The sequence below is a fragment of the Elgaria multicarinata genome, chromosome 4, assembly GCF_023053635.1.
Source record: "Elgaria multicarinata webbii isolate HBS135686 ecotype San Diego chromosome 4, rElgMul1.1.pri, whole genome shotgun sequence".
In the NCBI taxonomy this organism is placed as follows: domain Eukaryota; kingdom Metazoa; phylum Chordata; class Lepidosauria; order Squamata; family Anguidae; genus Elgaria; species Elgaria multicarinata.
In genome coordinates, this window is record NC_086174.1 from 108,097,845 (window position 1) to 108,120,655 (window position 22,811).

Here is a 22,811-nt window from a genome sequence, read left to right on the forward strand (position 1 = left end):
CATTGAACTGAATTCATTGGCACCAATAAGTGTGTCTAGGGCTAGATCTACATTCGTGGTTTTTTTATCAGTACTGAAGGACACTGATAACTGTTCGGACACATTCTGCATTACACATTCTGCTTTGCTAGCATTATTTCCTGCTTTTTCTTCTGTATTATCCAAAATCCCACCATAGATGTCATTGTGTGCACTACGAGGTATAAATGCACAAGAAGGATATAGTGTCACCATGAGGGGATCGTATTGATATGACACGCGGTGCAGGTCTGGCCAAGGAATGAAGCCTAAAGCTATAATCAAACGTAAAAGAGCAAAGGATGTCACAAAAGGCTCAGGGTATATTAACCAGAAGAACTAACCTGTGAAAACAAAGTTAAAAGGGTATTTTTGTTGCTGCTGTATTTGAAACAATTTTATTCCCTTGTTCATGTAACTAAATAAGATTTTGTGACTTGCTGGTCTCTTATTTTCAGAGAAGGAGCTTATTTAAAAGGTAAAAAAATGGAGATGGAAGTGTGTGTGTGTGAAATCTTTAAACAGTACAAATAGTCAAACCACAACCATTAAAAACTGAGCATTAAAAGTCACTGCTTTTTCTCCCGTGTGACATTCCTTTCCTCTCATGGTATGAGAGCAAGGCACAAGATAAAAGAATGCCAAATTATAACAGGGATGATGGGGGTGGGGAGCTAAGGGACGGGGAGCTGCACTCTCTAACTGAAAAGCTAATGGGAAACAGGAGCCCATCCTTTTATCAAGTCATTCCAAAACTGCTGAGCTTGCATAGTACCAAGTGTAGGGCACATCAGATCAAATTTACACACTAGGAGCTGCCTGCCTGCCTGCCACCTCCCAAAAGCCACCTGTCTAACTAACAGAGAAGCCAATACGGCAAAAGCTCCTGCGATTCCATATCAAACCATTGGCCTGTCTTGGTGATAAGCACCACGTTCTCTAGCACAGGGGTGGGCAACCTCAAGCCCAGGGTGGGCTCAAATCTGGCCCTCCTGCAGTCCCAATCTGTCTCTCAACAATTCCCCAAAGGGCTTGCTAGAACGCAAGAAGAGCCATGCCGGATCAGACCAAGGTCCATCTGGTTCAGCATTTCGTTCACAGAGTGGCCAACCAGCTGCCCATGAGAAATCTACAAGCAGGACATAAGGGCAACAGCAAGTTGAGAGGAAGGCTGAGGGTTGTCTGGCAGCTACCTGGTCCAAACACCCAAAGACTCTTGGGCCAGATCTACACCAAGCAGGATATGACACTTTGAAAACAGGTTGAAAACTGCATATGGCGTGTGTCCTGGGCCTCAACAGCTGTCACTACTCTTATAAACCATTTTAAAGCAGTAGTGTAGATTGTGCCTTGGCCACCTATGGCCCAAGTGGCCACAAACGTTTTCCAGTTCCGGAGTAGGAAAGGCGATTGGATGCTGCTGCCTGGAGGCAACCAGGGGCACCTTCATGTAGCAGCATCCAAACTGGCATGCTCCCCTCCCTGCTGGCACTTCCTGGGGGAAAGTGGGCAGGGAGAGTTAGATGCTTCTGGGCAACCATTCCCTTCCTGTGGGGAAGACCAGTGGAAGGCGCGTTGCCAAGAGAGCTGGAAGTGGCTCCAATTGGCCAGCAGTGCCAGCCAACCTTTGTAGAGCCCTCCTGGCTGCTGAATATTGTTCAGCTGCTGCCATCTCTGGTGGTGGTTTCGTTTTGTTTGCGGTCTTCTTTTCTTGTTGGTCTGTTTTATTATGTTTTAAATTGGCACAGTAGCCACCTTGGCTACGTCTTCAATGAAGTGGAAAGGCGAGAGACCAACACTTTTGTAAACAAACAAAAAGTAAATAGATACCCCAGCTGTAAGTGAAGTACCAGCGTGAGGCCCGAGGGCGGGGAAGCAGAGTGGCTGTCAGTTTCAAAGGTTCCACTACCCTTGCCAAAGCCACAATCCAGAGAACTGCCATTATTGAATGCATGAATTGGGTGTTAGGCCCTAGGGACAGACCAAGGATTCTGTTGGTGTACCTCCAGCCTGCTGCTGAACAGATGGTTTGACTATGATGCTGTTTTCTTATCATTACTTTTGGAATCACTTTTTTTTTTGCTTTGTGTTCTGTTTGTATTGCAAGTTCACTTGTGGGTTTGTTGTAGAACAGCTGGTTTCATCCCTATTGTATTTCTGATTACATGCTCCCTCATGGGCTCTATAGTTAAAAGACTCCGTATTTCCTGAATGTAGTTAGAAGGAACATAGGAAGCTGCTTTATACTGAGTCAGACAACTGGTTCAGCTAGGCTAGTATCGTCAACAGTGACTGGCAGCGTTTCTCCGGGGTTTCAGGCAGGATTCTATCCTTGCCCTAAGTGGAGAAGCTGGGGATCGAACTTGGGGCCTTCTTGACCCTTGCCCTTCATGGCTTATTACATCAAATAAGGAGGGGGATCGCTGGCTGGGTCCAGGAGGTTGTAAATGCCTCCTTGAGAGAGGGAGTGGTGCCGGCCTCTTTAAAAGAGGTGGTAATCAGACCACTCCTAAAAAAGCTAAACCTGGACCAGGAAGATGCTAAAAACTATAGGTCAGTGGTGAACATCCCTTTCCTGGGCAAGGTGCTTGAGCGGGTGTTTGCTGGAAAACGCCAGGTACTCTTGAATGAAACGGATTATCTAGATCCATTTCAATCGGGTTTCAGGCCTGGTTTTGGAATGGAAACTGCCTTGGTCGCCCTGTGGGATGACCTCTGTCGGGAGAGAGACAGGGGGAGTGTGACCCTGTTGGTTCTCCTGGACCTCTCAGAAGGATACCATGGTCGATGGTATCGAAAGCCTTCGATACCATCGACCATGGTATCCTTCTGGATAGGCTGTCTGAGCTGGGAGTTGGAGGTACTGCGTTGTAGTGGTTCCGCTCCTACTTGGATGGCCGATTCCAGAAGGTGGTGCTGGGGGATTATTGCTCTGTGCCATGGCACCTAAGCCATGGGGTTCCACAGGGCTCTATCTTATCCCCTATGCTGTTTAACATATACATGAAGCCGCTGGGGGAGGTTATCCGGAGATGTGGACTGAGGTGTCATCAATATGCGGATGATACCCAGCTTTACCTTTCCTTTTCATCAAATCCAGGTGAGGCAGTGGCTGTTCTGAACCAGTGCCTGGGCACGGTAATGGACTGGATGAGGGCTAACAAACTGAGACTCAATCCAGACAAGATGAACGTACTGTTAGCGGGTGGTTCATCTGTCCGGCAAGGAGGTGTTTACCCTGTCCTGGACGGGGTTGCACTCTCCCTAAAGGATCAGGTCCGTAGTTTGGGGGTTCTCTTGGATCCAGAACTGTCACTTGAGGCACAGGTGAACTCTGTGGCAAAGAGCACCTTTTATCAGCTTAGGCTGATATACCAACTACACCCTTATCTGGACAGAGATAGCCTAGCTACAGTTATCCAGGCTCTGACAACCTCTCGTTTGGATTACTGCAATGCGTTATACGTGGGGCTGCCTTTGAAAACGGTCCGGAAGCTTCAGCTGGTACAAAACAGGGCAGCCCGCCTACTAACAGGGACTGGCAGGTGAGATCATATCACGTCAGTCCTTCTACAACTTCATTGACTGCCAGTCCAGGTCCGGGCCCGATTCAAAGTGCTGGTATTAACATTCAAAGCCCTAAACGGTTTGGGGCCAGGTTATTTGAAGGAACGCCTCCTCCCATATGTGCCTGCCCGGACCTTAAGATCATCCACAGGGGTCCTTCTCCGTGAGCCCCTGCCAAAGGAAGTGAGGCAGGTGGCTACTAGGAGGAGGGCTTTCTCTGCTGTGGCACCCCGGTTGTGGAACAAGCTCCCCAGAAAGGTTCGCTTGGCACCTACATTGTTTTCTTTCTGTTGCCAGCTGAAGACCTTTTTATTTTCTCTGTATTTTAACACCTAATTTAACTTAAATTTAAACTTTGCTGTTTTTTTTTTAATAATTTTATTTTTCTACAATACTTAAACATACACATTACATCCTCTCATAAAGAAACAACAACAACATACTACATAATACTGAAATGTTGAATACATAATATCTTATCTAAATACATAATCAAAATTAACATAGAAGTGCACCCCCCACCTCGGTATCTCATTCCTGATTCCAGAATCTCATACTTTCTTCTGCTGGTGGTTTCCCACTTCCTTTAGAAAACACAAATATTAGGAACTGTTTCCAAATTCCTTCAAAATCATTTGATTTAGCTATACCTCTTCTCCATTTAATATTACTTGACAATTTATCATTAATAGCTATATCCCATACTTGAATCTTCCAGTTCCTAGCTACAATCAATCTTGCTACAGTCAGCAAATTCGTTATCAATTCCTTGATTTCCTTTTTACATTTAAAATCTTCAAATAGTGACAGTAATGCAACTTTTGGTGTTCGTTCTATCTTCATTTCCACAATTTCTTCAATCTCCAAAAACACCATCTTCCAAATTTTTTGAACATAGTTACATTCCCACCACATATGTAAATACGTTCCTTTACCCCCACATCCTCTCCAACAGTTTGCTGACTGCTGATTATTTATCTTATTCAATCTAACTGGAGTTAGGTACCACCTCCATATAATTTTAAAATAATTCTCTTTTATTCTTACTGACATATTTCTCAACGCCCTTTGTTTCCATAGTCCCTCCCAGCCATTGTCCTATTTGTACATTCAAATCTGTCTCCCAAACCATTTTGCCTGAATTATCCATCAACCCTTTCTCCACCAATATTCTATATATTTCACTCATCAACCCTTTTAACACTGTTCTTTTCTCCCTATCATTTTCTTTCTTAACTATTAATTCCTCAGACTTCGTCAATTCTCTACAATCTCCATTATCTCTTACCCACTTTTTAGTCCACTGTTCTAATTGCCAATAATTTAACCAAGTTAATTTTTTTATCTTTAAGGACCTCTTCCATATCCTCTCTTGTATTCATTCCTCTTAACCATTCCCTTGATTTCATTTTATTTTTTTCTATTAAAACTTTACTTAATCTACTCTTTAATTCCTCCGGGAAATTCTTTAACATTATTACTGGTGACAAAGGGGAGCTGCTCGGAAGCAGCTCCCCTTTATATTTACTCCAAATTTCCCAGTGAGACCTCAAAAGCGGGTTGTCTATACTTTCTACTCATTTTTTTTCCTTCCCTAAAAATATATATTCTCCAGATTAATCTCTATATTACTTGTAGTTTTATCCTCCATCCAATCTAATTCTCCTATTCCTGTAATTGCCTCCACAATATGTCTTAATCTGTTAGCTACATAATATAGTTTAATATTTGGGAGACCCAATCCTCCCTTTTTTTGACTTAAATACCATTTACTTTTATTTACCCTCGCTTTCTTATCACCATTACAATAATTATTTATAATACTTTGCCAACTTTTTATCTCTAATTCTGAAATTTTTATTGGTAGCATCCTAAACACAAAATTAATCTTTGCTAAAATCTTCATTTTTATTAATGCTATTCTTCCAAACCAGGATAAGTTTAATCTTTTATATTTTTCCAGTTTTGCTAAAATCTCTTTTTTTAACACATTTAAATTCTCTTTCTCTAAACTCTCTAACTTCTGCGTAATTTTTATTCCCAAATATCTAATCTGATTCCTAACTCTCATTTCTCTTCCCTTTCCTTCCCAATCCTTCTCTTCCTTTTTAGTATAGTTAAACAACATCATTTCTGATTTGGACCAATTTATTCTTAACCCAGTAACATCCTCAAATTCTCTCAGTTGCTGTTTAATTCTCCCCATCTTTTCTATTGGATTTTTAATAGTCAGCAACGTGTCATCTGCAAACATATTCAATTTAATTTTTTTTCATACTACCTATTCCTTCAATCTCCTCATCTTCTCGTATTGCATTCGCCAATAATTCCATTACCATTACAAATAGGACCGGCGAGAGTGGACATCCTTGCCTTGTCCCTCTGGCTAGTCGTATCTTATCCGTCACACCATCATTCACTACCACTACGGCTGTATTTTGAGAGTACAACTGTTCTATTATAGCTTTAAATTTATTTCCCAATCCCATTTTATTTAAAACCATCTTTAGAGCTTGCCAGCTCAAACAGTCAAAAGCCTTGAAAATATCCAATGCCAGAATTCCCGTTTTAACCCTAGACTTATTTATCACCTGTATTACATTTAGAACTCTTCCCACTAAATTAGGCATCTGTCTACCTGCTACAAATCCACATTGATCCTCCCCTATATATTCCTCTATAAATTTATTTAACTGCCTTGCTAAAATAGTTGAAAAAATCTTAGCATCTTGGTTTATTAATGAAATAGGTCTGTATGAATCAGGGACAGTCAAATCTTTATCTGGTTTTGCTGTTTTAATCTCATATTTTAACTTATATTAATTTTTCCTGTGTGGTTTTATTCTGGTTGTGCTTTTTATATTGTATTTTGTATGTGTGTTTTAAATTTGTTGGTTGTTTTTATGCTCTTCATGGTTTTAATTTTTGTGAACCGCCCAGAGTGATTGGGTGGTATAAAAATGTAATAAATAAATAAATAAACAAATAAACAAATAAATACATACAAAGTGTGTGCCCTATCATGCTGAGCTATGGACAGAGGACTGAGCTATGGACAGAAGCAGACGCATAAGGGCATAACAGGAGACCTATCCCTTTCATGACCTCTAGTAACCAGAATCAAGGATTAGGGAGGGCTGTTGTATGGTTAGTCAGCCATCATTGTACCTCTGGAAATAATAGATCATTACATCCTATCTTCTGCCTACTCCAATATAGTCAAGCCTCACCATCCATCTATTGAATCAGGTATCAGAGCCAGATGAATAGGGGAAGGTAGACATGAAGTACTGTAAATCCCAGTGTAAAGTTCAGTCCCAAGAGCCATCAACATCCGTGATCACCCATCAAGAATTGACAGATGTGCATTCTGCCTCCAAGGGGGGGGCATGTGAGTTGTCCCCTCTTTTGTGTTGCACCAGATACTCACAGCAGGAAAAAAACATGTCCACCTAAATACACTTTCTCATGCCTTTGTTTTGGGCAAGCCTCATCCTCAAAAAGAGAACCTTTAAGAAGGATACCAGTTAGCACAGTGAACATTTCTGTTATATTTTTATACTGGTTTGAGGGGCCCAATGCAAGGCCCAGGTGTGATGGTGTCCATATATTGTAATCTCAGCTTCATTTCCAGACTATGCCACACAGGGATCAAGGGGAGCCCACGAGCTTGCCAAGGCCTGAGGTTTGGCAACAAGCCTTATTTTCTGGATGACAACGGCAAGGTAGCCCCCTGTCATTGATACCGGGTTATTCTAGTTTACTGTAAACTATTGTTATCAGTCTCACACACCTTGTAATGAAGGCAATGGATGAGTTCAGGCTTGTTGTCTCTTTGCTTGTTCCTTTATTTGGAAAACTTAAGTCCTCCATGGCTCACTAAGATGCTAGATTAAACACTCCAACCATGTTCAGATGACATGCTAAGCCATAGTAGTTTAGCATTTTGAGCTAAACACTATAGCTTAGTGTGTTGTGTGAACCATTATGGCTTAAGATGTCATGTTAATCATTCCTAACCATGGTGGCTACATAACCAAGTTTTAAACACACTCACTAGCCATTTGCTGCAAAAGGGTTAGCAGCCTAACCATGGCTTAGTGTGTTGTCTGAACAGGCCGATAGTGCAGTACATGTGTGGCTAGAGGTACACGTGGTAACAGGAATTAGGGTAACACCTGAGGAAGCAAATAAATACATTGTAAGTCACTGCCACTTAGCAGCAAGTGCTTCACAGCTATGAGACACCACCATGGCAAAACTTATAGGATCCAAAAGAAGGTTGTAAAGTATTGCAATTAAAGTGTGGACTCACTTTGGTTCTTGCAATTTGAAAACTTATTTTCTTCTTTTTATGGGCAAACAAATGTTTTACCTTGATTAAAATTTGATAGGTCTGCTAGGAGCCTGATATATTAGTTCTGGAGGCTAGATCCAAATCGCGGGTCCGCAATAGACCACCCCTATCATAGTACTGGGAATTTGCCTTCTTTGAACACTTGCCATTTCATTATATTTCTTCCATAACAACATGTACTATACCCATTTAAAAACAAAAACGTAAATCTTTTCTTCTCCCAAAGGCTTTTCTGCAATGAGAAACAAGACCTTTCACTTGTAATCTCTGGTGTCTTGCTGTCGGTTTATCAATAATGTATAACTATGCTCGGTTTACTTGCATTTTGAAATCAATTGAGATGGCTATTGATGCCATGAAGGGAAGTGTATCTTTTAAAAATAAGATATTTATCTGGTGGTCTGCACTAAAACTGCTGGATGATTACCACCCAGTCTACTTTCTCCATTCATCTGTCTGATTTTGATAACAAGTGACCCAAGTAATAATCACAACTATAGAAAATGGATTACAACCATTACATTTGTCTGATTGTGAAATGGCTCAGGTAAAACAAATAATTCATCTTGATGATTTCTACCGAAGGCTGTCACTTGAGTGGAAGAAAGATATGGAAACCATATTTTTTTTAAAAAAGGGGAAAAAATGAGTCCTCTTAAAATGCCACATAACCTATCATTTTCAAAGTTCCTTCCATTGCATCAACTAATTTATATTCTGAGTCCCTAAGTGGCCTGCACACTGTATTTGTTAGTGAAAATAAAACAGCCAACATTCCAGTCATGCTTTGTAATGAATTGTAAACACATTCACACACACATACACTTTAAAGTTTTTCGCCGCACTGCTTTTCCTCCTTTGCATATCAAACAGGGCAACATGGCTTTATAAAAAGTGTCAATTATGCACAAACTTTAAGGCCTATAAGTGAACTCGGTTCTGAATGCAGAGCAAGGAGACAAACATTTCCTCAAAAATGCATAGAATCTGCAAAGCACAGAAACATAACATGATGCGATTCCCAGGATATCTGGAGAAACAATGAACCCTCCAAGGAGGGTGGGGATCACTGGTGCTTTATGTAAATATGCAAGGAGACCCAGTATGTGGGTGGGCTTTTTATACATTCCCATAAATGGCATGGGAGCAACCTTGGAGAAAGTAGACACCATGGTACTGTCCCAAGGGTCTCTCTCTCTTCTACCACTACAGAAAGAGCTTAGGTTCCACCTACAGTGTCACACCTAAGTTGAAGTCTGCTGTCTTCCCTCTCGTCTAGCTTGAGGAGGCCCATGTTTCCTCTGGCACTGCAGAGATGGAACCGAGATTTATCAAAGGATCAGGGGTCCCTAGGAGTCTGCCCAGAGAGCTTCAGCTATGGGGCAGTATAGAAATGATGATGATGATGATGATGATGATGATGATGATGATCATAGAATCATAGAATAGCAGAGTTGGAAAGGGCCTACAAGGCCATCGAGTCCAACCTCCTGCTCAATGCAGGAATCCACCCTAAAGCATCCCTGACAGATGGTTGTCCAGCTGCCTCTTGAAGGCCTCTAGTGTGGGAGAGCCCACAACCTCCCTTGGTAATTGGTTCCATTGTTGTACTGCTCTAACAGTCAGGAAGTTTTTCCTGATGTCCAGCTGGAATCTGGCTTCCTTTAACTGGAGTCCATTATTCCGTGTCCTGCACTCTGGGAGGAGTGATGGGATGATGATGATAATAATAATCATGATGATGATGATGATGATAATGATAATCATCTGGGATGATGATGATAATAATAATGGTCCCGCAGGCACCTCCAATGGCACCTGAAAATGTGTCCTTGACATAGTGCCTGCAGACACCCAATCCCCCCTCCATTTTTTTTTGAACATACATGCATGGATTTGTATGAAACACACACAACTTTCTAGCAATTATACATGGCGTTCGAAAAAAGTGGACCAAATATCCAAATAAGTATCCATTTGAAGGCTGCATCAATATGCTAGCTGTTAAAATATTGATAGTGTTGTAAGGACCTCAACCCACTGCATTATAGGAAGTGAATGTTTATCCTTTCAATGCTGAAAAATCAGATTTTTAGCTGTCAAAAAGTGCAGAGAATCCATGTATGCTGACCATTTGTTAGTTTCCACGAAGCAGGTAAATAATTTAAAAGAGCAGGTACATCAGTGAATATTAATCATTGTTCCAGTGCAGAAGTTATCTGTTTAATAAGCTCCTCCCAAAAAGAAGCAACTATTGGACATTGCCAAAACAAATGTTTAAAAGCATTAGCTGTATTGTACCACTAGCAATTAGCCAAATTACACAATTCCTTATTAAAGAGAAGTTGCGGTGCCCAACAGACATGAAAGAAAAGTTTTTGCTGAATAAGGTGCAGCCTAAGATCCACGGAAGTGACAAGTAGATGCCAAAGTGGCGAACCACTGATTAGGCCTTTTGTGACAGTGGCCACAGCATGGTCTCAAATTCCCCAATGTGTCCATGTGTCCAAAAAGGGTGGGGGGACCCCGGCTGTAGATAGCTGATGTTTCAATAAGGACTTTTAGGCGCTAAAATGCATGCAAATTGCAACATCTGTCATGACAGCCATGTCCTTTTTTAGATTTTCCTGGCACATGGTACTCGAGTGAAGGGGCACTTCACTTATGTGATCAAGGGGTACTGCTGGTCCAACCTGCAAGGTCATGCGGTTCCCTTATTCCTTTCCCCAATGTTTACATATTAGGCATGGACATCAGCAAGGGGAACACCTATGTGTGTAGGCTTCCCTGGGATTGGAAACCAGCACACCAAGGAGGGCTTAGTGTCCGGAAGAAGTCTTGGCACCCCTTCATATGCCTTCCAGTCCTGAGGACATAGCGCTACCCCCAACCTCAAACTCCTCCGCTTCTTCTGTCCCTCAGCAACATAGAAGGCTAGAGAAATAGCTATGAGACACTTAAGGGCTCCAGCTAGCATCCAGTGGGTGGGGGGAAGTTGGAGCATCTGAAAGCTCTGGGTCGACTAGCTTTCTTAAGTTGTCAAGATCTCAGGGCCCTGCAGTTTCTTTCTGAGACAACCACTCCCTCTGTAGGGAAGTACCTTAGTGAGTTTCCCCTGAACCATGCTGTCCAGGGTCCTGACAGTTCTTTTGCTTGTGGAGAGCCTGCTCTCCTGGACCAGCCTATGCTTTACCAGGTGTGGCTTGCTTTACTGGACTTGACCCCCCTCTACCTGACACTGAATAGTCTGAGAGTGCATCTGCCACACAGTGCATAGTTAAATGATGGAATTTGTTATCACAAGATGTAGTGAGGGTCACCGATTTGGATGTCTTTAAAAGGAAACTTTGAACTACAGAACAGTCAGTCTGACATCCGTCCCTGGGAAATTTTTGGAGCAGATTATAAAGAAGTCAATCTGTAAGCACCTTGAATGCAGTAATTACTAGAAGCCATCATGGAATTGTCAGAACAAATCCTGCCAGATTAATCTGATCTCATTCTTTGTTCGGGTAACCTCCCTTGTGCACTGTGGGAATGCTATGGACATAATATATCTTGACTTCAGCAAAGCTTTGAACAAAGTGTGCCATGATATTCTGATTAACAAATTAGCTAAAAGTGGACTAAATAGAACAACTATTAGGTGGATTCACAGTTGGCTACAGAATCGGACTCAAAGAGTACTTATCAACAGAACCTTCTCAAACTGGGGGGAGGTAACAAGTGGGGTACCGCAGGGCTCAGTCCTGGGCCCAGTGCTCTTCAACATTTTTATCAATGATTTGGATGAGGAGGTGCAGGGAACACTTATCAAATTTGCAGATGAAACAAAATTGGGTGGGATAGCTAATACCCTGGAAGACAGAAACAAACTTCAAAGTGATCTTGATAGGCTGGAGTGCTGGGCTGAAAACAACAGAATGAAATTTAATAGGGATAAATGCCAAGTTCTACACCTAGGAAATAGAAACCAAATGCACAGTTACAAGATGGGGGATACTTGGCTGAGCAATACTACAAATGAGAAGGTTCTTGGAATTGTTGTAGATCGCAAGCTGAATATGAGCCAACAGTGTGATATAGCTGCAAAAAAGCAAATGCAATTTTGGGCTGAATTAATAGAAGTATAGCTTCCAAAGCACATGAGGTACTGGTTCCCCTCTATTCAGCACTGGTTAGGCCTCATCTTGAGTATTGCTTCCAGTTCTGGGCACCTCAAAGTAATTAAAGACGTGTGGGCACCACTCTTCAAGAAGAATGCAGACAAGCTGGAGTGTGTTCAGAGGAGGGCAATGTGGATGATCAGGGGTCTGGAAAGAAAGCCCTATGAAGAGAGACTGAAAGAACTGGGCATGTTTTGTCTGGAGAAGAGAAGACTGAGGGAAGACAAGATAGCACTTTTCAAATTCTTGAAAAATTGTCACACAGAGGAGGGCCAGGATCTCCTCTTGATCCCCCCCAGAGTGCAGGACATGGAATAATGGGCTCAAATTACAGGAAGCCAGATTCTGGCTGGACATCAGGAAAAACCTCCTGACTGTTAGAGTAGTATGACAATGGAACTAATTGCCTAGGGAGGTTGTGCGCTCTCCCACACTAGAAGCATTCAAGAGGCAGCTGGACAGCCATCTGTCAGGTATGCTTTAAGGTAGATTCCTGCAATGAGCAGGGGGTTGGACTCAATGGCCTTATAGGCCCCTTCCAACTCTTATTCTTGGATTCCATGAAAAGAAGATTAAACAAATTTGTGAGGGAGGGGGATACGGCTATCAGTGACTACTAGTCATGACAGCTATGTAGTACCTCCAGTATTGGAAAGAGTATACCTCTGTATCCAAGTTGCTTGGGAATGGGAAGGTGATACTGCACTCATGTCCTACTTGTGGGCTTCCCATTGGGGCACCTGGTTGGGCACTGCATGAACAGAATGCTGAATGAGATATGATTTTGGTCTGACTGAGCATGGTTCTTCTTATGCTATTATGTGATAGGTTTTTTCTCCTGGGTCTCCTGCAGATGTCCATGCCTAACGTGTGATCATTGTTGGGGCTGGTGGAAGCCATGTGACCTTGGGGTGGGGCCAGTAGGACAGTCTGGTGACCCCTTCATTGAGTGAGCCCACCTTTACGTGATGAAAGTGTGAAGGGGTCTTAGATATCAGGGAGAAGGGTTCAGTCCTAACATTTCCCCTGACATGCTAGTTTTCTCTGGGCTGGATCCGGGTTTAGTCGGTAGACCCATTCAAATCAGTGGAACTGAAACCCAATGTGTGTGAGGAGTATTTTGTGTGGACCAGCATTCTACTATTCTTCTGCAGTTTGAAGTGGTATAGCCCAGACAAAGGTTTACTACCTCACTGAGAACTAGTCTTCTGTCCAACTATCCATCCTTTAAAGCAATTGTGCTTTAAAATTGTGCTCTCTCTCTCTCTCTCTCTCTCTCTTGTGTCTCTTTCACTGCCAGGCTTCTGAAGAAAGTTCTCCTGTCTTTATCCATCTCCTTCTGCTTCTGTGATTTTTTCAAAACAACTCACATATATGCTTATAATGAAGAAAGATAAGCTCAGCTTCTCGCCTGGAACAAACAGATAAGACATTTTCACTGTCTCGGCAGTGGCTAGGGTGGGGGGCGTGTGCAGTTCATTTAGCATCCCTCTTACTCTGTGCCACCAGGAAAATGCTTTCTGTTTTTAGGCTGGTGATTGGCACTGGTGAATACCAATAGATAGAACATTTGGGGATGCTTAAGAAGGGCAAGGGATATTTATTAGAATATTCTTTTTAGGGGGCAAATAAAACAAGACTTTTCATTCATTCTATAAATGAAATCAAGTTTGGGTAAAATGGAGGAGGAGCCCACCAGTCATAGGAGTTCTTCCACCAGACATCACTTTGGGGACAGCCTCTTCAAAGTGGAGCTGGCCCTAATTCCTAGGCATGCCAGGACAGGAGTTTCTAATGACTTTGTTATCCAACTCATCAGCTGTATAACACAACGTGGAAGTGATAATTCTTGTATATCCATTCACAACATATGATAGCCTAGTACCACAAGTCCTGCAAGTCAACTCACATTGGCCCGATTTAGAAGACACTTTAAACCATGGCTTTAACCATGGTGGTTAAGCCAGAAAGCCGGGCCGTGTTCAGAAGACACCTTAAACCATGGCTTTAATCATGGTAACTAAGGCAAAAATGATTTAAGGTGTCTTCTGAACATGGCCTGGCTTTCTGGCTTAACCACTGTGGTTAAAGCCATGGTTTATGGTGTCTTCTGGGGGGGGAATCCGCATGTCATTCCCAGGGCGCTTCTAAGCGACCCCAGTGCGGCTCTCCACTCTGCCTTCTTCCCCCGAGCTCTCCTCACCGGCCGGTGTGGAGGGAGTTGGGTGGTGGCGGCGGCGGTGGTGGCAAGGACGTCTCTTCCTTGGCTCTTCTCCAGGTAAGTTACATTATCGCTTTGGGGGCGCACTGGGGTCGCTTAGAAGCACCCTGGGAATGACGTGCAGATTCCCCCTGGATGGGGACACTAAGGAATTAATAGAGTAAATTGATCTTCTGAATAAGCTGCCTTGAGCACCATTCTCTTACAGGAAAGGTGCGGTACAAATCAAATCAATCAATAAGAGCCCAGAGTGTTTGTAGTGGCTAGAATGCTGGACCAGGAGTTGGGAGATCTGGGTTCTAGTCCTCACATGGCTATGGAAACTCACTGGGTGGCTTTGGGCCAGTCACAAACTCTCAGTTCAACCTACATTGCAGGGTTGTTGTTGTTATTAGGATAAAATGGAGAGGAGGATTATGTATGCTGCCTTGGGTTCCTTGGAGGAAAAAAGGTGGCATATAAATGCAATAAATAATAATAAAAAAAATTCTAAGAAATTTCTCTAATTGTGCTCTCTGTGGTGATTCTCAGTGACCCTACCACTCTCCTGGATGCCTGCAGTAAGAAAACATTTTTCAGGCTTCACTTGACTTACAATGGTAAGGGTAGAACAAGTGAGCAGATAATTTACGGTGGTAGGAGTATCAGAAGTTGTTTTTGCAGGCATTTTGGCAATGTTACCCACACCGTTCAGAGTAGCTTGATAATAAAAATTTGTTGCCAAGAAAGTTTCAATGAGCTCTTGAAACATACAGTCATGAAAGAAATCATAAGAAAATTGTTAAATCATGTTGCAGTTGGGAGACTCTCAAATGGGGACTAGTGTGGCTTGTTTGTTTGCAAACCTTGTGCAAAACCACTTACAGCTTGAGGATGAGAGTATATAACTGTTGGCATTTGAACACTACTACAGCCATTAGCTTTCTGGCACACACTCAAGGCTTCCATGTTCACACTCATAACCATATGAGACTGAACAGAAAGGAGCTGTTTAAAAGCATTTGCCTGAAAGATGGTGTAATCCTAATGAATAAACTTCCTTTGGGGATTATCATATAAATGAAATTGTGGAAAAACAAACATCTTCCCCTGTCTCTCATGCATTCAATTAATGACCAAGAAGCTATTCAGGAAACCAACAGATTTTTTTACAAGTACAAATACACAAATATTCGTTTCTCTAATGAGCTGTCCCACTAGCACTGCCTTTAAGTTCACACGGCTCCCCAGGCAACATCCATGCAATGAGGTCCACGAAGGGGAAATCTATATGAGAAGGCTTCAATGAGAGCTGGAACTTCCACAGCAGCTGGAACCCTATTTGTCCACTGAGTGTACAAGGCTTCGTGAACTGTCCAGAGAGCTTTGGCTACTGGGTGATATGGAAGGTAATAAATAAATAAATAAATACACATGCACACACAATTTACTAGAGCAGCAGTGAGCAACTTTTGGCCTTCAAGGGGTTTTGGCCTATAACTCCCATCAGCCCTAGCCAGCATAGCCAATGGTGAGAGATTATGGGAGTTATAGGCCAAAACATCTGGAGGGCCTCAACTTGCCCACTACTGGGCTGCAGTATGGAGTAGGGTTGTGCATGCTGAACCAAAATGGGCAGATTTGGACATGTTTCAGATTTCTCCAGAGCTAATCAAGGATCCTCCTAATTGCCCTAAAGCCTCCCAAAGAATTGTGAGTGACTGAGAGATTGAGTGGGATACAAAGACAACACAAAACAAAACAGCACAGGAACTGATAAAACAGCCTTTACACACATTTCCCCTGCAAGCTCTCGATATAAGGAAATGGCAGGGTGGTGAGAGGAGGAGGAGGCTTGGATTTGTGATAGACAGTACTAGCTTCCAACCAGGGAATAACTTGACAAGGTCTCCTTCTTACCTCCAATCACAAGGCTTTTAGGAGGGATGTAGAAAAATCTTAACAGAGGCTGCTCATGTGTTCTCGCCATGGAGGCTGGTAGCCCTGATTTCACTGAGGATATAAATCCATTACGGGTTTCAGTCTCAACCAGCCAGACCTCTAAGGGAACTATCCAAGGTGCTGAACCTATTTTAGGGCTGAGATTTAGTATCTTGGAGAGCTCCTTTAGAGTTCTGACTGAAACCCAGAGCAGATTCACAGTCCCACTGACATCATAGGCACCAGCCTTCGCTGCCTATTCAAGACCCTGCTTGAATATTGTATTTTATATTATGGTTTTATACTGTTGTTCTATACTTTGAATGTTTTCAATTTTTGTGAACCGCCCAGATAGCTCCGGCTATTGGGCAGTATGGAAATGCAATAAATAAATAAATAAATAAAAAATAAATTTGCCATAATAATAATAATAATAAGTGCTGTACATAAAATAAAGTAGACCTGCAGTTTACAATACAATAAATACAACAATCCATTTGATTCTACTAAATGCAAGTTTACAGCAGAAATATCACAAAAATATTCAACAATATACTACAACGATATTTAACAATATACTAAACAACAATATCACAATAATATTAAAAAATATACTGAATACAAGTTTACAGCAAAACAGAACAGATTAGAAAAAACAACTTGGTTGGAATAGCGTCTCTCCTTCTGACGCAGCACCTCTCATCTTTTTGTTCTTCTTCCATGTGCCCTCTTCAGACCTTTTGTACCTTTTTTGTACCTTAATGAACTATGAAAAAAGCTCTCAAAGGGCATCTGATTTCCCTTGGTGCTTGTTTTCCATTTTTAAGCTCCTCTGGTTTTCAGAGGCTTCAAAGGAGCCCTTCTTTTCAATTAATTCATGGTGATTTTTGTTTTGTTTTGTTTTTTAGGAGGGAACTTCACACTTACCTGTCAAGTTACAAGGTTACATTTTGATCCAAATTGGGACACCTCATTTGTGCTGCAACAGCACAGCTCATTTGTATCTTCTTATGCTAAATATTTAAACCTGAAAAAGAGCAGCTGTGGTAGGTGGAGGAGAGGAAAAAGAGAGAATGGATGAATGAATGAATGCTTAAGGACCATTTCATTTCAGGTACTGTAAACTTTCAGCCATGCTTCTTGAAGAAAGATTTCTTCTCCCTATTGAAACAGACTAACGGTCCAATCGTGAACATTGCCACTGAGAAGTAAAGTTCAAGTTCCATTGCACTTAATGAGGCTTGCCTCTAAGTAGACGTGTATAAGATTGCCATGTAAGTCAGGAATCAATGCATGTACAACATGCCCGTCAAACGGGTGCAACAGTTGGTATCAATTCCAGGTCCATTGATTTATTTATAACACTTACTGTATATGCCACCCAATAACAAAAGTTCTCTGGGCAGTTTACAAGAAAAGAAAAACTCTACATGAAGCTGTTAATTCCTGTATCTATTTTTGGTTTTGTAACAGAATTGAGATCTGAGCTCTACACAAAGAGCTTTTCCTTTCCTGCTTTTCTGCTACATGCCCTCCAAATGGAGCTGTGCTATAATGGAACAGTGCAAATACACTAGTAAGAAAATACCTTTTCTTTGGCTTTCAGAAATAATACCCCATCCACATAGCTTTGGTGCAGGGTGGGAAACCTATTTTATTTTGAAAGAGGCATGCATTTGAGAACCAGTCAGGATGACCACACAACTTCTCAAGGAGAACCCCCAAACCAAATCAGGAAAAGACCTTGGAAATTAGCAGGGGGTTAAAATGGGATTGGTAGGTGGAGGAAGAGCTTGTTATGTGCCTGGCGGTGATTTTACAGCCATTGTTCATTAGACAAATTAGGAAAGTGAGCTAGCAAAGCTATAGTGACTGTTCATTGGAAGTTCCAAAAATGGTGGTAAAGCAAGAAGTGGCACATTGGTCATATGAAATGAATAGGACAAAGACACAAAGGGATATTTAAAGAATAGATTGTCCACAAGAAAGTCTGCAATCTGCAGCAGAGAATTAAATTTTAAATAATGAATCAGTGCATTCTGGTGGCACCATCTCACACTCAATATTGTAGTGCACGATTGGGTATGGTAAGCCCCAGAAAAGATAAGTAATATTTTCTCCTAAGCCACCTCTACACTCATCATGACAAGATAGATGGGTGTTTTTTTAAATAGGGCTGTTGTAAAGATTACTGAGCTAATGCAAGTGAAATTCTTTGATCACTTTAAAACTCAAAGGATTGAATCTACTGTAGACTTGGTGATGTTTAGAGGAGACAAATGAAGATCAACTGAACTTAAGTTATTCACAATGAATTAAAATCCTACTAATACGAATGGGCCTACTCTAAGCATGATTAAGTCTAAATTTTAATTTCATTTGCATCCCACCTAATAGTCAAAGCTCTCTGGCCAGTTTATGAAAATAGTCATCATTACATAGATACAACACAATGTAAATCCTAATTATTACTTCAGTGCATTACCCATTGGTGTTAGAAAATACATATTACTGAGAATCCCAGGAAATAAATTGTCAGGTGCCTCTGGTCCCTTTTATGATCAGAGAAGTCAAAATGCAAAACAATTGCTTTTATTATGCAAACTATAGTTAGATCAGCACTGCCTCAGGTTATCAACAAAGTACCAAGTCTCTAGATAGCTTTGCATAAAACAGGAGTTGCTATAAGCAACTCCTTTTGGTTAATGCACTATGTTAGATAGTGGCGCCAACAATTTCTTCATCAACCAGAGTGGCTTGTTAAACCATTCCCTTAGGGTGGGTCTTTCCAGGGGGACTTCCCTGCACAGCCAGCCTTTTGGAATGCCTTACAAATTGATGTTGTTCCTCTTGCCTAGCTCAATGTCTTAACTGAGATCTCATATTTCTTACTCTTGCTGCGGCATTCCCACAGGTGAAGAGGGCCCTGGCTGGCTACTTTCCAACTCATTAGCTTGCACCTGGACAACCTCCATTCTGGGACAGCCAGTCTCCCTTGGTGTCTCAGCCACCCCCTTCCGACTCCTCCCCCTCGGACTCCAAATCACCCATGTCTGTTGGGGATGCTGGGCCCAATCCCTACATTAGTATGTAAAAACAATTGCTCAAACTGATGGAATATTTACATGTAAAGCATAAGCTTGCTCTCTTTGTGTGTGTGTGTGTGTTTGTGTGTGTTCAAGTGTCATAAAGAGTGAGTGACAAAGATATGGCTGGCAGGCAATTGAAGAAGTAATCACAAAGAAAGGCAATTGCTTAAGTAAAACAGCTTGGATAATAAATGAGGCAAACACTCTGCCAGAACATTACTACAAATATGAATTCCACAGCCCAACAAGTGAAATAAATGGCAGGAGTAAAAAAGAAAATGTAAATTGTATTTAATTTCCTAGGACTTAAATCAGCTTATTATTACTCACAGAATGACTAAAAAGACAAGTTGCTTGAGAAGGCAAAAGGAAAGAGAAAATAAAGGATGGAAGGAATTAAGAGCCGAACTAGACATTAGAGGGAATGATCAATTATCAGCAACCCATATTTTCCCCTTGTGTCTCCCCACTACTCCAGCAAATGGCAACCAATGAACCGAAGAGGTGACATGGAAAAACCAAATACGATGAAATCACATCACTTGTTTCTTTTACTAGATGGTACCAATGAGTTGTGGGTCACTGGCAGGCGCTTGTCCCTCCTAAGATCTAATTAGTCCCATAGGGCAGTATCCAATATGAAGTAGCGCTAACGTAAATTACGTTGTGCTAGTGTAAGAAACCTCTAGCATTCCCATGGAGTGTTTGCTGGCAAGATGGGTTTCCTGGAAGACCTGATGGGCCAGCAAATGCTACTGGCATTGCAGTAGAAGTTGCTTACACTAGGACATAATAATTTATGTTGGTGCCAGTGCCAAATTGGATACTGCCTATAGTTTGCTGTACAAATGATGATTACATGTGCAAGGAGTTCCATGCTATATATGGGGTGGGGGAGGGGAGAGAAACATTTTCTATGCATCTTGGATAAATTTTGAATGTTTTCATCTTTGTAGGTGACTTCAAGGAATGCACATATACCTGGTCCTTGTGAGCGCCAGCTCAGTCAGGAGTGACATTTCAAAAGTCTGTTCAAAAGTTTAAAAATCTGGTGCAGAAAACTTCTGGGAGCAGTTAAAGGCATACAAGATGGCTAGATCAAGAAAAGGAAGCAACATTAATTTAAAGGGAAGATTCAAATGATATGTTTCCATGTAATAATAGAGTTAAATGAGGTCAGATTTCTATGAATCCAATATGCAGAGTCTACAGTGGACCACTTTTCCTGTGTAGTATAGATTCCATAGACTTGTGGACAATTTTATTTTTTTTACTTTCTGGAATTTTATGCAAATTTCGTCGTAGAACAACACTGGCTGAAAATGTGCGTTTCCTCCATAGACTGAAGCATGAAAATGTGCATTGGGGGGGGGGATTTGCACATTTTGGGGGGATTTGCACAAATTTGGGAAATTGGAGGAAAATCTGATTCCACCAATGAGCGGACAACACAATGAAAGGAATGGATTTTACAAAATCTGTACCTCCCTACCTGGATGTAATTATCTTATGAGGGAGGTTTTAGATGACATGTGCATTACTCTGTTTGTGAACGATCATTCCTCTTCTACCTCCACAACTGCCATTCCATGCTTAGCATTTTACATTCTTGATATGTTAGAACAACAATGTTTGCCAACCCTGATTAAAATAAATAAATACTCTGAGCCTGTGCAGTTTTCCATTCTAAACTCACTTAAATCAAACCACCATCATGACTATAGCAGTGCAATGGGTGTTAGCTTCTGCTGCCCTTTCTGGGTGGTCATGTGGGGGCCCTCTGAGCTATGGGCCCTGGATTTGGCCCTAAATCCATCTGCCTGCACCATGGATTAGCACCCTCATCTACTGGAAACAATCAGTCTTCACTACCGGTCTCACAATACCTGCAATTAAAGGTCTTCAAAGGTTGCACGTGGCATTCCTGTATAGACAGGCAATAATTCAATAGGCATGGCAGGTAAGTTATTGTGATCCAATTCATTTCTGGGGAGCTGACTGTTAGTGATAAAGCATGGCAAATGCGACATGTGCACAAAGTTCCACAAGATGCCCTTTGAATTTAGAGAAAAGTTTTATTTGGACAGCCCTGCAGTTATGTTGTTTGCTTTCCCAGTCACTGAAGGAATGAGGCTTAATTCTCATGAATACTCATCGACAACACGTCCTGCCGCTGCCTGAGTGTTTGCTAGGGATGCTGGCTGGCAAGCCAAAGGTACACAGATCCTCAGTCTCCTCAAGAGAGCAGTAATTCAGTGAGCCACACAAGGACATGGCTTTGAGTTGTGCGACTGGGACCACACCGCGGAGCTGCTTTCTGAATGAAATGAGATGAATTTAGATTCCAAACTCTTTGCAAAGCGAGGCCTGAGAATTATGCACTGCAGTCACGTCGGGCAGTATGGTAACTCTGCAAACTTCCGTATAAAATAAATGCACAAACAGCTCGCTCCATAGATCTTTGTGCTATTGTCTGTGCTTTCTACACATCCCCATTGGACGCTCCAATCAACAAAGTGACTCCTGCCGTTCTGCACAACACTTCTGTGGGCCACAGCGAAAGCCTAACACTCTGCTGTAAATGCCTTTTCATTGTGAGGCTCACCAGCTATCCCAGAGGGAACATGAAATTGCTCACTTGCATATTATATGTTAAAGTCTTTAGATGATGGCAAGTTTTTTGGGCATTCATGCTGATGAGTCTCTTACCCTGCTCATTCAGCAGTCACATTCGACGGCCACTGAGCACCCTCTGTCCTCACTGAGCTGTTTTGGGGTTACAGTTTTTCCCCTAAAGTTTTTTTGTACTGCTGCAAACATTGATGTTACACCATGCTGGCTAATCCCTCTCTCTTGTGCATAGGTGGGCTCATTTTGGCTACATAAGCAACAGCACTCCACCCCTGAAGTTTGGAAATAGAAGGAACGATATAGGTATGTTGAAGAGTGAGAAGCTGTGGCTTTGGAAAGTCCATGACAGTTTTACACCAAATGTCAGGAACAAGCTGGCTCTGGGAGAGATCTGCTAACTCATCCTCTCTGAGTGGATAAAATATTCTGGATGTTGGAGATGATGACTTTTCCCTCCCATTTTTAAAGCTTTAAAGAGTAATCAGTTTTACCCTTGCTGAGTAAAATGGAGCTTGCGATCCCAGGAAAATGTTCTGCTCATGGAGGTTGAAGGGGTGGGTGGGTGAAGGAAGGAGATGCATGTAGATTAGCACAGGAACAACCGAGAGAGACAGCATTGACCTGAACGGATTGCCAGTCCGGAGGCATCTTAAAAGGTTATGCAGGCTCACCTGGGGTTTTGTTACATTTCAGTTGAGTAGTCACCTCTGCAAAAACTGTCAACCACTTTTTGAAGATTGGAGGAATTTGTCATGCCACTGATGTGAGTAGACTTGCTGTCTGCAGCCCACGGCTCTTAATTATCTTCCAGGGAGCTAGTAATTGTGCCTACTCTTCTGATA